Raw genomic sequence first — 17,481 nt, 5'->3', positions numbered from 1 at the left:
ATATAATTTATACAGGCGCCGAGCTCCACCCTCTGCCTCCTCTGTGTGGAGGAGAGCCTGCCTACATCTGAGAGGGAAAGATCTGCAATGTCAGAGGTGAGCAGAAAGGCTGACACTTGTGTTATTTCTCACTATTTGCTATTGACCCAACATCCTCCCACCAGGTGTTTGGGTTGATTTTGACGTGTTCAGAAAGTTTTCCTTCACTCCCATCTCTTCCACGTATCTAGTCAGAAGATTAATTTTCAGTAGGTTTGAAGTTCTTCCACAAAATGCTCCATGAAAAAAAAAAAAAGCCAAAAGGAATGGAGAACCAAATCTCACCTATTACAATCTCTGGTAGGAGACCAACCCACTTCCAAGTGCTCTTTTAAACCTTTCCTACAATAGGGGTTCAATATATTCCCCACACTGGGAATTGGGAATCCTTCTGACAACCAGCAAATCACGACTCCTCAACTGGAAGTACCTACTGGCTGATCACCTGGCCAAGGCAGAGACGCTGGTGAAATTGAGGTAAATATTGGCAGAGATAGGGAAAGCTGCATGCCTTCTGGGCATTTCCCCTCTACCTGCTTCTTATATGAATATGCTAACTTGCCATTTCCCAGCTTCCCATCCTGTTCCCCCATCAAGTTGCTGTTGACAGTGCTGGGTCCTAAGGCATCCCCTGAAGAAGCAGAGGAATGGCTTGTTCCACTTCTCCCATGCCTACTGTGACCTGCTGACAGGATGCCTGTCAGGACATTGCTCTAGGCAAGCTGCTCTGTCTGTACCTTAATCCACACTTGCAGTTTCATGGTGTATAGACCCAGACTTGGAAAAGGCCTGGAGGCTTCCTTAAGTTTTCAGTGAGGTATGTTCTCACTGGGGCATAGCAACACAAGATGGGATCAAGCCTCACAAAACAGCCAGTGGACACCTTAAACCGATGGAGAATGTCAAGAGTTAATTTTCATCAAACAGTACTTATGAATTTGGCTTTTGACAAGAGAAGAAAAAATTAATTACAACCACAATAGTTGTTTAGGAAAACAGGTTTATCTGAAATCTTTGGCTTCAGATTTTTCATGAAATTCATGTTTACAACCGTGGATCATCTGTTTTGTAAAATATTTTCCACAAAAAACTGTCACCAGTTAAAATCAGTTTTATGCAGATGCTCCTGGGTTTCTGCAAGTGACAACCAATGGCTCAAATTGACATTTTACAGACTCTGCTGTGGCTGGAAAGGCAGCCACCATGCTCACCACCAGTGAGGACTAGATGCACTAGGTTGAAATTTTTCAAATACTAAAAAGAAAGATATCTCGAACAAATGTCTGGTGCAGCAAATCAAAGGGCAGTTACAAAATTCGTGGAAAAATCAACCAAACCTCATTTGAAAGCAATGTAGAGTTCAGAGCAATTAAGTATGTGAGCCTGCAGGACTCCTGCAGTAACACTGTTTTAACAGCCTCACTTGGGCATTTTTATAGGTCCAGTTAAGACTGCAGTGCACACACTCATCTTCTTGCTTCCATGGACACAGAAGCCTGTAACATCCCATTTCCAGAGATAAGGAAAAATGCAGAGAATAAGGGGAAAAAAGCTCTGAATTAAAGAGGAGTTTTGGTTTTCCACATGTGTATTGCTGTTTCAGCTTTGATCAGACATTCTGCCACTAAAGTGAACTGAGAGACCAAAGCAGTGCACTGACAAACTTACCTCCTAAAGAGAAAGCAAGCGGAAAACCAGCCAGAGAACAACGAACTCCACTCAAAGAGTGGTATGTCTGCCTGGAAACAGAGCAGCACAATAAAAACAGAACAGCTGCAGCTGAGAGACCCATGTCTTAATGGAACAGGAAAGAAATAAAAAAAGCTCCCAGAATGCTTTCAAATCAAGGTGCAAAAGCTATTTTGGAGAGCTATGGAACTAATTTTTCCAATAACCCCTCCAAGAACTTAATGTTTCCAGTAAATCAGCATGACCAAAATACATAAAACATTTTGTGTTTCTTGTCAACAATCATGTTGACAACTACCACATCCATTTCCTTCTGGACATCAGGGCTTGCTGCAGACATAAAAAACATACAAGATGGGGAAAGTAAGACAAAGTCAACTGCATAAGGAAGGAATGACAAAACTAAAAGGTTAAACCTGAACCAAAGAGGGCACAGCAGAATATGTTAGTGAACTAGGTAATAATCAGGCAATAACTTCAAGGTGGTACAGAAAATCCTCCCCCTTCCCTTTTTAGAGGGAGGACATATTCATGCCAGTGAAGTTATACTAGTGGAGTTAGACTCAGAATATATGATACTGCACCTGCAGCATAAGATTGTAAAATACTGTTCAGGAGACAAAGAGAAGAGGTATTCTAGAAAGATTTTACTTGTTAATTAGGACAGTCTCATTCCATGTTTATGACTGAATCTTACTTCTTTTCCAAACTACTATTAAGAAAGTACTTGGAAATAATCTTAATTAATTAAATTAATTAAATTTGGGGGAGGGGGAAAAGGATAAAAAGACACATCAAGTTATACTGAGGTTAAATTGGTTCATACACTACCTATTGGCATTTGGGTAATGCTCACTAGAGACTGTGTGAAACAAAATCAGAATGGAAGGAATGCAAGCCCATGCTGCAAGCTCAGCATGAAAGAAATACAAGTTAATTAATATAGTGTTCAGCTACATGCAATTTACCCAGTGGGCTGCTCACTAACTGCCCACTGTTACTAATTGCAGGAAGCTACTGAGCTGCCAGAAACCAAGCAGTAGAGTGGCAGCAACTCCAAATGATTGTGAGCTGGACTATCCTACTGGTGGCACAAACTGAAAAGCTAACAGGGACAGAACCTGCAAAAGATACAGAAGTCTCATTAGCTGGAGATCATTATTTGTCTCAGCAATGGCACTGCAAAATTTCAAACTCAGCTTTGGTGTACAAAAACTGCCCTCACTGAGGCACTGTCCTCATAGTCCTTCCACCCGTGGTCCCAACAGCTTCATGAGGAAGGATGGCAGTTACCAAAGCACTCTCCTATAAATATAAACCCCCCATAACTTTGTTTGAGAAAAAGTTCTTCATTCATTCCATAAAAGCTTTTATATAGAGATAAGTGATGGGTCTTTCTAGGGCTAGATCCAGCCACATCACTGAGTAGGTGGAGGTGGAAGACTCTAGATTTTGAGGAGATGTATTGTTTTGCCAGACAAAGAAAATGGGAGATAACAGTCACTTTCTTTTTGTTTCATAAGTCAGTTTGTAGCTTGTTCTGCTCAGTCGCTAAGGTTAGGAAAATTAAAGTTATCTAAGAAAATAAATGTGTATGGTCAAATTCAAACCATTTTTTAAAAATGTTCTCAGAAATTGAGAAAAAAAAGTAGTTTTTTCCCTAGCTCATCCCCCAAACATTTTTTTCTGTATCTTTTTTCTTTAACCACTGTAAAAAATAATCCAAACAACAACAAAAACTTTATTAAAATCTATCTCAATTTTTCAATTCAAAATTACCACGGGAAACTAGGAGCTATAAAGCAAGTTTCAGAAATGCCACATTTAGGAGATGTAACATTTAATTTTGAAATGAAGGCTTTCTAGTTTTTCATTGTTTCCCTCTTGCCCCATTCTGAGCAAACAACACAGACAATCTGAAATTATTTTAGATCTCTGAATACTTTCCAAACAACCATTTTCAGTACCTGCTGTTAATTAGAACAAAACACCAGGATGTCTATCTGAGCAGCAATCAGCAATCAGGTAATAACATTTGTAAATGAACTGTCCTTCTGGCTATCAAGACCTATCCCTGTTTCAGAAAAGTAAAAGGTGTTATATCCTCTTACCTATCTCCTGAACCACTGTTATCTTAAACAAAGACATCATACAGTAAATCCAGTATCACTGGCTCTTTTTCCTGGCCAGAGTAAGAGAGCTACTAATTTCCTTAGGTGCTTTGCAGGTGTGGTTGTAAATATGGCAAGATAGTGATCTTTGCATGTTCACGTTGGGAGGAAGCTGCTTATTACTTACCTGGGGTATCTGAGGACTGTAGTGTTACCTTTCCAAGACACGTCAATGTAAAGCCACACATTGAAACCTACTGTGTTTATGTTTAGAAATTGTTCTTTTATTTTAAACCAAGTGATTGCAGAGCATCTAATTGAAATAATAATTGAGTAAGATATTTCAATGTCATTCCACTCAAGCCAGTTTCTCAAACCTTTATCTTTAGATCTTATTCAAATAGTCTGACACTGATGTCAGTATAAAATTGCTTGTGCAAAGACCTCAGAAGAGTTAGGTAAGTATTACACTTCACCACTTGGCTGACAGGAGCACTTGACTTATGGTTATGGTATTCAGCTTCAAATTATCAAGAGAAGAGTTTCTTTCTCAGTTATCACCTACCTCTTGCATTTATTTAATGGCCACTTTTTTAAAATCAAGAGTGTAACTCTTGCTTTCTGTTATTGTTTTTAACTCTCTATGACTGCAAGTTCTTTGGGGCAGGATCTACTCAGGGCATGTTTGCTACTGAAAGTTATTATACTGGGCAAGACTAATTAAAAAACAAAGGTTGCAGTGACTGTATGACACATACAGCAGCATTTCCTTTCTGTTTCTGTCCAATCCTCTTTCAACCCTGTATGTGGGTTTTTTCAAGGTCCAACCTTTACCTGAGCACAGCCCTTAGATGTTGTCTAAGAAATAAAAAAATATACAATCATTTATTTCAAATAATATGGAAGTCATTAAGGGTTCAATTAATGCATTACTGCCAGGAACTTACTAAGTAAGTAGTGTCTACTCACTACTAAGTGTACTAAGTGTACTTAGTCTACTTGTCTACTTACCGTCTAAGTAGTAGTGTCCAAAAATAGCAAGACTAAAACAGGAGCAGGCATCCTCACTGTGCTATTCTGTAGGTTGGTATTGCCAATGTGTAGGCTTCTTAACTAAAGCTAGCATCAGCCAACCTGTGTCCTGGCCTAGGTAATCTGGAAGATTTCAGTGAAGTGTAAATGTAAGAAAAGCCACTAAACTGAGGATAGAGGCGAGGAAAAGAAATATATAAGCAGCCAATTCAGGGAGAACTGAATGCATTTCAGTATATCACTAGCAGCTCTGGAAATGCCTGTGAAGTGTGCCTTTAGAGCTGGCACCCTGATCACTAAGAACAAGTGAATACTGACACAGAGTCCTTGGTAAATATCTGAAAACGCTCAAGTCTTAAAAATACCTAATGGCAAAGTTTCATTTTACAGCAGGAAATCTAAGAGCTAGTTGCTGCTGAAACAGGAGGCTTTGCTCCAGTCCAACTCCCAAGCTTAGAAAGCCCTGCTCTTGATTCGCAGTTCTGGCTCTGGAACTCCTCTGGCAAAATGCTACACTCATTCAAGGGGCTGAAGCAACAGAAAACTACTCTTCTCCTTTTCCTGAGGAATTTCCAGGGCTGCCCTTCTGTCGTGGCATGCAGCCATTACCTCAGCTTGAGCTCAGCAGTGGGAATCTGATCATGGACAAGCAACATTGTCCCTAAGAGCTGTCTAAAACTTCAGCACTCCAAGGGAAATGAATATCAGAGGTGGAAAACACATCAGACAATTCAGTGCACATTCCTGCAAGTGGATCATTACCATCCACTGATCCCACTACCAGAAAGCCACAGGGCTTTTCACTACGTCTTTCTAGGTATCTTCTAAGGTTATTGAAAGATTGTCAAATTTGAATTTTTTTTTCTTTTCTTCACTTACATCCTCTTTTTTTAATACAAAAGCTCTAGACATCAACCAAGCTATATGAACAATTTAAAATAAAATAATCAGAGTTTGACTTAGTCATTAGAGTTATTATGAGCCTTGCAAGCTTATTTACAGCAATTAAGAGTCCTGTGACTCACTTTTGGTGGATTATAACTTCTGACAGCAGAAGACAGCTTCAGGGGTTCTACAGAGGACTTGAATACAAAAGCTCCCTCTGCACTGATGCTTATCCCTGTAGATAATATTTCTGATGAGAAAAATTTCTCACTTAGGTGTGTGTCTCTTCTTCCACTCAACTTGCATCATTTCTGTGACAAAAAAAAAAAAAGTCAAAGTTTTCCTAATAGAGCAAACTGGGAATTTGCCTTGCTGAAAGCTGTCTCAGCTTAATTCCAATGGTATGAAAGCAGCTTTCTGCCACCTGCTCCCCTTAAGCCAGCTGAGAAGGCAGACAAGTGTGAGCAGAGAGCCTGGCACTTGAAACACAGTGAGTATCTCAGCTGATCTCAAGAAAGCTGCTCTAACCTGTGCCAAGGCAGAGTCATCCACAGAGCCTGATATTATCTCTGAATGTCTCTGTGTATGCATATTAGGTCAGGGTTAATTCCTCTGTTTCAGCAGCACATAAAACATGACACTTGCATAACACTGCAATTTTAAATGCTTTTGGTCTAGTAGAAAAAATATTTTTACACACACAGATCTTTTTTAACTCTTAACTTATATAATGCCTTGGGAATTCTGAAGCTCTGAATATTTTTATGAACTGCTTCTTGAAACCTGAGAACTTAGAATAGAAAATCATACCAAATCCAAGGGAAATGTATAGCCTTCAGCATCTCAAGGAACTTCAGTGTTTTTAACTGTAGGCCTCCCACATTCATGGTATATGTGGCATGTAAGACATATGGCCAGCAAGAAAAAAAATTTTTGTGTAGGTCATGAAAAGCATTGAGTCTGCTCAGAGCAGAACATTAAATAAAGCTACCTACACTGCCTCATTTGGCAGAGGATTCCAGACCTATGCACCAAAGGCCCAAAATTAGATCTCCTGGACCTAGCCAGGAAGAGTCTGAGCTGGGGGAGATGCATTCACTCAGAGCTTCCAGGGGCAGAGATCTGTTGGAAGACTAGATTTCAGATGATTGCCTCTCCCATAAACAGCTCCAGGAAGCTCACCCACAGCCTGCCAACGCAGCAGAGCACAAACCACTGCTGGTGCCTTCCCTGCAACACACACAATTTGTACTCTGCAACCCTTCCCCACTCAATAGACGCATTGCAAAGTGGCCGAGACCCTTGCTTTGTATGATTCAAATCCACTAATTGTTGGTCTTCCCTGCCATGTAGTTACACACATACTGAATGCATTTGTCAGCCAAGTACCAGCAAGCAAACTATCAACCACAAAAAGGTAAAGTGTCCTGCGCCTGTGCTGGGAGCTGGAATGTTCATCCCGCAGAGGAAATCATGTTGGCACACCTCCCTAAAAAGATTTCACTCCCATATATAAGAAGGATTTTGAAACATTTCTGGGTTGATGCCTCAGCTGACATGCCAGGACCCTGCCTACACAACTGTTTTGGCTCGGCAGCCCCCTGGGCATGCTGGGAGCTTCACAGCTAAGAGATCTAGGAAGCTGGAAGCAAAGGAATTGACCAACAGCCTAAGAACATCTAATAGGCATCTCATTCACCTGCTGACCAGCCTAGGGGGTAGCCCCTGGTAAGTGGGAGAAGCCAGCAGTGTCCTGTCATCACAGAATGATGGGTAGCCAGAGGAACAGGCCAGGTGGGTCAGCAAGGTGTATGAAAGCACAACAGCTTTCCAAGCAGGTTCCTGTGAAGCAGGAGAACCAGCCAGCCCAGCAATACAGAATCCAATCAACATTTTTAAATGGAGAAGTGTTGCATCAGAAAACGTATGATCGGCTCTGTTCATCAGATGCTGCTTCCTCATGTATGCTAAAACTGGGAATGGGAAGTACCTGGCTATTGATAACACATCGCATATTTCCTCCTCCTCCTCCTCCTCCCCAGACCTGATACATAAACAGCTGACAACATGGACAGATATGTGGAGCATGGAATGCCTTGTGCAACAACTTGCTTACAGTAAAAAGAGAGGAAATAAGATTTAAAATGGTAATGTACCCCCTGCTCTTTGACTCTTGTACATCTTAAGTAAGTTAGTGAGAAATTTGTTGTGTGAAATGAAAGTAGCCAGCTCACCTGAGATCACCTGAGAAAATGCTGCAAATCAGAGGAAAGACAAACTAATATCGTAAAGGAAAAAAAAAAATATCCAGTTGTTGTAGAATAGACCTTCCATTTATGAACACAAACATTGCATATCAACATTCTCAATGTTCAGAGAAATTGAGTGTATTCGCCATCGAGTGTCTGTATTGTGGAAGGCATCAGTTTACCCAAGGTCCAGAGAGCATCAAAAGGTCCACTAGCTGTGGCATGGATCAGAAATGTGTCTCACCCTTTGAATTAATACTTTAAGACACTTCTTGTTCCACATAGGACATTGTTTAACCTTATGTGGCTCTGAATCAAATGAAATGAATGGTTGCATTACATTATTACAGATGCAGTTAAATGCTCTTCACTTGTCCCAAGCAAAACATCCTTCAGCTCAGGGGGGAATAACCTGGGAGTCAGAAAGTTAATTAATGGTTTCACATGGCACCAGGGACAGTCTGTAAGAAGCAGTGAGCAGGGCAGCTTAATTTTCATTCAATATACTCATGTACTAGGAAGTCTATATTAACAACTCCAACAGAATATACTATGGTCTCCATTGCAAAACCAAGAAATAAAGATACTGTAAAGCAATTTGATTTTCCTAAATTTTTATTTTCCTAAATAGAAGTAGACCTTAACAGCTACTAACAACCCCTTTCATCTCCAATATTTGAAAGAAGAACTGTACAGGTGAATCCATGCCAATCCATTTCAGCCTCTAGTGACAGGAATATCTATTTGATATCTTAATTCTAGTTCTGGTCATGATCATTTGAGCTCCACTTCCTTCCTTCTGATATATGTAGTCATCACTATTATGTGGTCTGTCTGTGTCAAGATAGGGTTTAATGAAAAACATTCTAACAACAGAGCATCTTGGGGTTTTTACTGCTACTGGTGTAGAGCTCAGCACAACTAAAATCCTCATCCCTTACACTCTGCCTCTTGTCCCTCACCACTCCAGATTACTGAAGGGAGCTAGACACACAAAAAACAACCCACAAATGCTGACAAAAAGGTCAAAGAGACATCTTTGCTGTTGGAAAAGATGTGCCAAAAAGATTAAGAGACATCTTTCTGATCTTCAGCTACAGGTAATTCACTAGCAGATCCTGTGCTTGGACAATTCCAGCTTTTCTGCTATCCATTTAGTAGTTAACATATGCATCTAAAAAGCCAAAAGCTTTGATCTTCTCTGACACTTGCACACATTCCTCTTAGAAACAGTCTAATTGATATTAATAGGATAATTCACAGGTAAAGTGCCACCTCAGGTGCACCTGTGCTTGGTGAACTGGAGCACAACCAAACAGACAAAGGAACATGCATAAAACATCAGCCCCTTTTCCCCTCTCTGCTCCCTGTGAAAACCAAATATATCACATTTTTTCTTAGGTTTAATTGTTGTTAAACTCCTGTTCCTTTACTTCTATTTATTGTCCATGTTGATGTTCATGTATTCCATTTACACTACAGATCTTTTTCGGAGCAAGGTCTACAGCTTATTTGTAACTTCTATCACTTTTAACAAATCACTTCTCTCTTGACTTTTCACAGTGCCACAGTACTATATGTGTCAATAAATTCTATTTCTGATCTTGAAACCTGTGTTAAATCTAAACTATGTATCTTCCCTCCTACACCTTCCTTTCACATGGTGACCCCTGACTTTTCTCAGCCTCCACACCACATTTCCCCACCACGTGATAACTAAATTTAAATCAAAACTGGATGATTCTCTTTTATGTGTAGCTCAAACATGAGGAACTTGATTCAGGCATTACTGGGAAAAATGCATACATTGGGTAGGTCCAACTAAATATTCATAGAGAGCTTTTGTTTTAAAAATCTCTTTTTCTTCATATTCAAGATTTTCCTTATATATCAAACATATTTTAGAAACCTGTAGTTGACCTATATCCACAGGCAGTGATGGTCTCTGTGCTTCATAAAAAGCTTCAGATGAAGAGACAAGCTGTTCCCATTATTTCAAGAAGACTCACTTTTTAATCTGTGTTAGAACCCAGCACTGAAATGCCCTTGGCACTGATATACAGGACACCTCTTCCAAAAAATATGGATTACTAGAGCTTCCCAGATAATAACATCAACAAGACAACACATAAAAGTTTCCTCAGAAGGAGTCTTGGTTCCAGGGCCTGAGGTTCATAAAACCACAAGGGGAGGAAACACCCTCTGTTTCACAGCTTTCTTCCCTGAGCAAACATTTTGAAGGCAGCTCCTGGAGACAAACCTTGAAGCATTTCCTCAGACAGTTTCCATTTCTTACTGGTATTCCTATAGTAGAGGCACCAATCCTTCATTTGCATCTCATCTGTGTCAGAGGGTTTCAGTCTTTCCTGTTTGTAGTTTATAAACCATCATGGCAGCAGTGCCATTAGGATAATTACAGTTTTGTTAGGACTCCCCTGCACACTACCAGGAGACGCTTTGTGTCTTAGATAATGAGGTCAGCAATTTCCAAGATTTGCAGAACAAGGACAAATTGTTTTGGCAATATGCCAAACTTACTTCCAAGACTGACCTACCACCTTCCCCTACAGGAGATCCAATCTGCTCTTCCGCACTACTGTTTATACTTTCTGCTTTAGGCTCTTCTTCCTCTGGGATGAACCACATCATGTTTTATCCTCTTCAGAAGCTCCCATACTGAAGGCCACCACAGAGGCCAATGGAAAATTCTTCCAGTTAAGATAATCACAAAAGCAAGGGGGAGGTGGAAATAATCATAGGCCAAAATCATATCTGAGAAAGTTTTTCTAAATAAACATCAGTGGAACATACTTCTAAGCTGGTTTTACATTTTAAATAGCAACAGGAAATACACACCAATCTGCTGTTCACAAACGTACACACAAATGGACTCACAAACAGTCTTCCAAACCCACTTGTTGCACTGTTGCTGCCTTTGCAAAGAACAGGACATCTCAACTCTACTGTAGCTTGTGAGATCTGACAGTCCAGGTTTTATTTAGCATTTAATCTCAGGTCACATTCAAGGCCAGAGTAACACAGCAAATTCCTCAATTCATACCATTGCACTGAAGTTCTTACTGAGGCACCTGAATTTTCAGAGCACCATGGTTTGTAGACCTAATAACTCTAAATATGACTTGACAGTGTGCTTTAATTGAAGATATGGCCCTCAAAACAGGCATATTACAAGTGAATTCCTGGTCCAAACAGAATTGGTAGCAAAACTATCACTAAGAAATACACATCTTAAACCAGTTCTCTTGCTCTCAGCAGCTCTGCAGAGAGTAAGCTCCATACAAAGCAGAGCAGCTGGCTTAGGGAAAGCATTGCAACTACCTGATGTGCTAACCAGCAAAACAAAGCACCATGCACCCTCCATGGGTGTTAAGCCGTTGCCAGACATGTATGCTTCCTATGAAACAGTAATCCAACCTATGCGGACTAACAGGGTGTTAAGCACAGGGCCTGCTGCTCCAGGCTCACTTACCACTCACAGAAGAAACAGTGCACACCAACACTTAGCACTGCATGAGATTTTGCAGCCTTTTGACACACCCTGAGCCAGATACCATCAGCTTGGCTAAGGTTTGTACTGTATCTGTACACAAGTGTTTCTCTCACTGTTGCTATAGCTGTACGTTATGAAACTCCTTAGATACGCAATACATCAGTTTTTGGCACAGCTCTCTTGAGCAGGTGTGTTGTGCAATGCATTCTTTAGAGCTAGCAAGGATTAAACAGCATTTTGTGGGTCCCAGGAGATGCAGTTTATATTGCTCTGAGCACCATAAGGCCAAGTTTCCTCTAGTCAGCAGAGCCAAAGGCTGCTGCAAATTCAGATACACAAAGACAGAAGGAGAAAAACACTATGACTAAAGTTTAGGACGAGTCCAGCACAGATGAATTTTTAAATTTCTAACTTGCAACAATTTAAGATAAATTTAAGATAAAGCTTTCTATATAAGCATGTCTAAAATGCAGACATCTGGAGAAAAAGTGGTTTTGGGCTAAAAAATTTCTGACTTATTCCAGGAAGGTAAAGGAAGCTGAGACATAGATGTTTTGTGTAAAATATCTTCCTAAAACTCTCCTACTGTGAAGCTTTTGTGAGCTCGTCACTTTTGCTGAAGTGTCTCCTTAGATAATACCACCTGGTTGGGATACTTTGAAAACTTGGGAGTTGCTAGGCTTTATTGCTAGAGGGTTTGGTGCCTTAAAACACAGTGACACCATGTGGCCAATCACTTAGGATGGAAACAACGTGCTAATGGAAAGGGCAGTGTACAATTTTCTCATTTTTCTTCGGCTTTATTGAACTGGTCTTAGGCGTGCTTGAAACTATATTAGCTAGTGAGAGTAAACTAGGTTAGAATCTTTATCTGAACAGGTAAACAAAGCCAAAGCAAATAACCATATCAGATTTTGTATGTTCAAAAGTCCGAAGTTTGCAAAATTTTCCAGTAAAACCTACCTGTAAATTCAACAAGTAAATACCCATAAGAACAGTTTGCATGTATGTCAAAACATCATATTCGTTTGGCAGATGCAAGCAACTTTTAGAACTATGACTCAACATTCCCAAAAAAGCACATCTGGAAGCTGCACTTAAATATCTGTGAGTTAATTCTACAGTTGTAACATAAAAACTTGCAATTAATTTTGAAGATGGGGATATATTTGCCTTGCTCTCATGGCTTGCTTTTCTTCCAAATAGATGCAGATTCCCCCACTAATTTTTACAGATATTTCTGCACTAAGTATTTAAAGTCACAAGTGGGAATAATGCTGCTAGGAATGTTCTCAGTAGCTTCGTTATCACTCTGCATTATATAATATGGTGACTGATGTGATGAATCATCTCTCCCTAGCACAGTCCTTTTTTCCAAATGAGGTGCTGCACATTGGAAAGGTTCAGCTCATGACAAATGGTAAGAATGGGCAGATCTCTTTGAAACAGACACTGAGACAGGCAAAAAGGCCGATGAAAACAGAATATTCCTCAAACAGAAGGAAAATCATATATTAATTGGCTCTTCACAGGGACTATATTCACTCAGTAGTACTATCAAAAAATTAACATTCATTAAGAAATGTGTATTTTGAGGCAGCGTTCAGAACACCTTGCTTTCAAGAGCAGAAATGAAGTGAAAATACAACAGTATGACTGCCAGTTGCACAAGCTTTGCAAAGTCAGTGTGCCATCAATGTTGCCATTTTTATTGGTTAGTTAGATAACATGCTGGTGTCATTTTTTCTGTTCTGTATTGAACTCCTAGTATGAAATTTATGTCAATATTATCACAGTGCATGTGAATGTCAATGAAATAGGTTAGTTTGAAAGGTGATCTAAAAGGCTTTTCACCTACATATATAATAGTTTCACCCATATACATAGCAGTTAGAGCCTAGGAAGTCCAGCTAATTAGATACAGGACTTTCTGACTGTCCAAAATAGGAGTTTGAGTTGAGGAAGATTGTTGACCTGACCCTTCAAATTTTGTCACCCTGACTAGTGAGATCATGCTGCCATCTTGTGACCTGTAAATTTTACTTAGCTTTTACAAGTGACAGAATTTTTCCCCTGGACTGGGAGGACAGTGTACATGAACTCCCTAGTATAGAGGTGCAGTAATGATGCTTTGAGCAGCTGAACTGTCTTTTATATTCCAACCCACACTGTCTCTCCTTAGCTTTCTTATCTGCCTCTCATGGGCTGCACCCTTCAATGTCAACATGTTTGCTAAAGGAAATGCTGTCCATGGACAGGCCTTAGAAGAAAGTAGAGGCAACCCTGCAGAGGGGATGAAACCCACAGTTTAAAGGACTAGGGTTTTGTAATAAAGGCTACAGAATATCCCCCCACTGCCATGAGAATCATATGTTCTGGAAAGCAAAACACACACTTAGCCAGCAGTTGAAATTCAGTATACAGTGGAAAAGAAAAGAAAGGGATTAAAAAAAAGACATATTGGTTACAGAACATATTGGTTACAGCTGGGAAGCATTATTATAAATTATTACATAGTTTTGTACATTGAGGATGTATCTCCAATATTGAGGATTGATCTCCATCTTCTCAAGTATAAAGCTTGTGTATTTATGGTAACATTTTTCTTGCTTGAAAAAAGAACGGTGTTACAATTCACTGTATTCTGAATCTAAATAGGGTTGTTCCATCTGGTCACATTAAATAAAATAGCTGTATGTCCATGGTTATGCTGTTCCCTGAAAAATACAGACTTCAGCTGCTCAGTGACTGTTTACACAGAATTTTGAAATACCTGGAAAAAGGTTCATGTGGCTGCAATCACATTGAAAAGTAAGTTGGGATCCTGTCTCTGCCCCATTCTTTCCTTATGCCCCAACCACATGTGCTTCCATCAGTGTGTTCTCGCATTGCACTTTCCAGCTGAAGACACAGAATCAAATCTTGAAGTAATACTGGCAATACAAAATGCATGGCAAGGCAGGAGCAGGCACATACCAGGAACAAGCAGGCTTGAGGGCTCTGAGCCAACAAGGCAGCTGCTCTGAGCTCAGATACATGGTTTGGGAGAGCCCACAGACTGCATGCATAGCTAAAAGGTTCCCTCAACACCACTCCCTGGAGACAAACCATCAGTCTTCCCTCACTACCAAAGCCTCAACCACCATTATACACGCAAATCACAACTTCCTTTCAAATCCTTGTTTGCCAAAGTAAACCAAAGCATCCTGCACTTAGTTTCTGATCAATTTCCAGGACATACTGTATTTTCTTCAGGATATGGCATAGCAGAATAAGAGCTCACAACTAGCCACTGAAGGTTATGTTTACCCATAGAGTAAACTATGATTCTAGAATATGGAAAGAGGAAAAATTAATCTCTGCACTCACCCAGCATCCATTTCTGCAAGATGTTGATCACTTTGGCACCAGTCTAATATTTGTAGATGTGTAAATTCCCACCGATAAAAATTGGAAGTCCTTGAGGATATGTGCCATTTTTTCTCATAGTAATCTCTTGGTCAAAAATCCTGGAGACAGTGTTCAGGACTCCACCTAGTGAACTGAAACAATAAGCCTTTAGAGCAGACAGACATTGCTAAAGAGACCTTTTCTTTCCTCTGACAGGAGTAGAATATCAACTTAAGGCAGCAGAAGGTATTCTGTTGTCAGAAAACCTTTATGAATCCAGACTATGTTCAGGGATTGCTGATGGTTTTTAGTGCTATGGAAATAAGTCAAGGATACATTGGAAATCCATAGCTGGCAAGCACATTCCCTTTCTCTTTTGCAAACTTAATCCACATACAGAAATGGACAGCCACATATTAATGAAAGAGGTAGTATTTCCTTGTCATGTCAGCATTTGCATCTTCATATTCTTAAAGCCCAATTCCAGACACACAGATCTTTTATTTTTAGATAAAATCCACTTCTGCAACAAGAGTTTGTGCTGGGCCTGCCATTTCTTCCTCATTTCACAAGGAGGGCTTAAGAGCTACCTGAAGCATTGAGCAAGCCCTTCTGCCCTGAAGCAAATATAATCTTTAAATCTTTCTATTGTATCGTCTCCTCTGTTGCAGTAATATATCAGGCTCTTCATTCTCTGATACAGTCTGCTCTGATTCAGGTTGCTGCAGCAGTCCAAACAGTCAGTGGATTAACAGAGGAGTTAAGTCCATATCAGTGCTAAGTGAAGTATGTTGTAGTTTGAAAGTCTACTAGTCAGACAAAAGCTTGAGATCTGATAATTAATAAATTTCCTTTCAACATACCTCATCACAATAATCTGATCACCTGTATTACAAGAGATACAAAACCTATTTTGCAAAGTTTGTCGAAAATAAGAACTCGGCATAAAGCTGGCATTCTTATAAAGAGAGACATGAAGAAAGAAAGAAAAGCAGAATTCAGGAAACCTAATGGAGGAAAACAAACTAAAATAGGAGGAGAGTAATACAAAGGACCAAGAAGAGATAAATGGCAGAATCTCAGACCTCTGTTGCCTGGGGGCAACTGCAGAAAAGAATTTTGGTTTGGTCTGTGGCTCTTGCCTGGAAGTGGAAGTAGGTACATGCTGTGCCTATCGTTTCTATGGCACCAGCAGAAAACAGAGCTGAGGGTGCTGCAGAATTGTCAGCCAAGCAAACAGCATCATGACATCTAAGCTCATCAAAGCATCTCTTGTTTCAGAGAAACATTTTTTAGATGATTATCGGCTTTTCAGAAAACAGAGCTTTCTTTCCTTCTGTTTTTCGGCTGAGAAGTCTGCTTGGAGGCACACAACCCCATACTATCACTTTCAGAGCCTTGAAAATATTAAAAACATCCTTAAATATGCTTTCAGTGTTTACACCTCTGCAATGAAAAACCAAAATCCATGAAGAAAAATCTTGCAAAGATAAAAGTGTTCCTGACTGTCTCCAGATGGAATCTCACACTGAAGAACTGCATAGGGTCCTGCAGCAAGGAGAAACCATCCTTACCATCCACACACACTCATCTGCTCCCAGAAGAACTGTATTTCACATTCTAGGTAATATTCTATCTAGGATCTCCTTGACTCTGGGATCCATACATGCGGTGACCCTTGAAAAAATCACTCTCTATTTTTCAGGGGTAGCAGGAGGCTCTGTCCTCCAGGAACATCACCTCATGAGGAGAATTCTGCACTGTTCTACAGACAGAATAGCAGGAAAACAGCTGAGACACGCACAGGCACTGCTCAAGTCACAACTGTATGTACAGTGATTTATTTACCCTGAACAGCTTGCTCAGAAGTCACAAAAGAAATGTGTTTTACTACGTGAGTGCTACATAAAATTACCCTGTTGCCAAACCTGGCTAAGAGCTGGAAGAGCTGCAGAATATACACAGGATTTAAGAGACTAACCTCTGGATTCCTTCCAGAGCCCAGGAAATTGCATTTCTTTGAGGTCTAGACTGATGTTCATTGATAATGTAAAATTATGTTGTCCTGCAGAGAGAAGAAATGCAAAGCTGAAGCACTGGAAAGTCAAATAGCCTTATGTGGAGAACTGAGAGGAAAGAAGAAGGATAACAGGAGTCTTAGAAAATTATATTCTCCTCTCAACCCAGCTGAAGGGAGAACTTGCACAGGCAAAGTACTAGGAGCAAATTACTAAAAAAGTCAAATGTTCTTAAAAGTTCAAGCTATCTTTCTTAAATCTGTGATTTGAAAGGTAGAGGAGTATTACCTGCCTCAGCCTATCATCATCCTCTGTGTGTCATCTGTTATAAGGCTAATAAGGCAGATAGACATGATAAAAATACCAGAAAGCAAGTGGAACAAGCAGCAAATGAAGCAGAGAGAGAAGACAGCTCTGGTCTGAGTATGACTGAACTCTCACTGCATGGTAACTATTAGGAAGTAGAACCTTTCAGGTTCAAAGCTTTCTCTCAGGCCTCAGAAGAGGAAAGAGCCACATAAGATTAATGGGCTTGGCTTTTTCCAAGCAGTTCTTTT

At 40.1% G+C, this 17,481-nt stretch overlaps 1 protein-coding gene across 1 annotated transcript in view; it reads right to left on the bottom strand.

The window, feature by feature from the left end:
- The window catches only part of LOC131580630 (cytosolic phospholipase A2 beta-like), a 46,938-nt gene that overhangs the window by 27,811 nt on the left and 1,646 nt on the right, over positions 1–17,481 (bottom strand). Inside the window, exon 2 of the mRNA XM_058842048.1 lies at positions 14,886–15,058. The gene's annotated coding sequence lies outside the window, so the exon portion shown is untranslated. The remainder of the gene's footprint in view (positions 1–14,885; positions 15,059–17,481) is intronic.

Source organism: Poecile atricapillus, chromosome 1, assembly GCF_030490865.1.
Source record: "Poecile atricapillus isolate bPoeAtr1 chromosome 1, bPoeAtr1.hap1, whole genome shotgun sequence".
Classification (NCBI taxonomy): domain Eukaryota; kingdom Metazoa; phylum Chordata; class Aves; order Passeriformes; family Paridae; genus Poecile; species Poecile atricapillus.
Note: the sequence above shows the minus strand (reverse complement) of the source record. Positions and strands in the feature narration are given on the sequence as shown.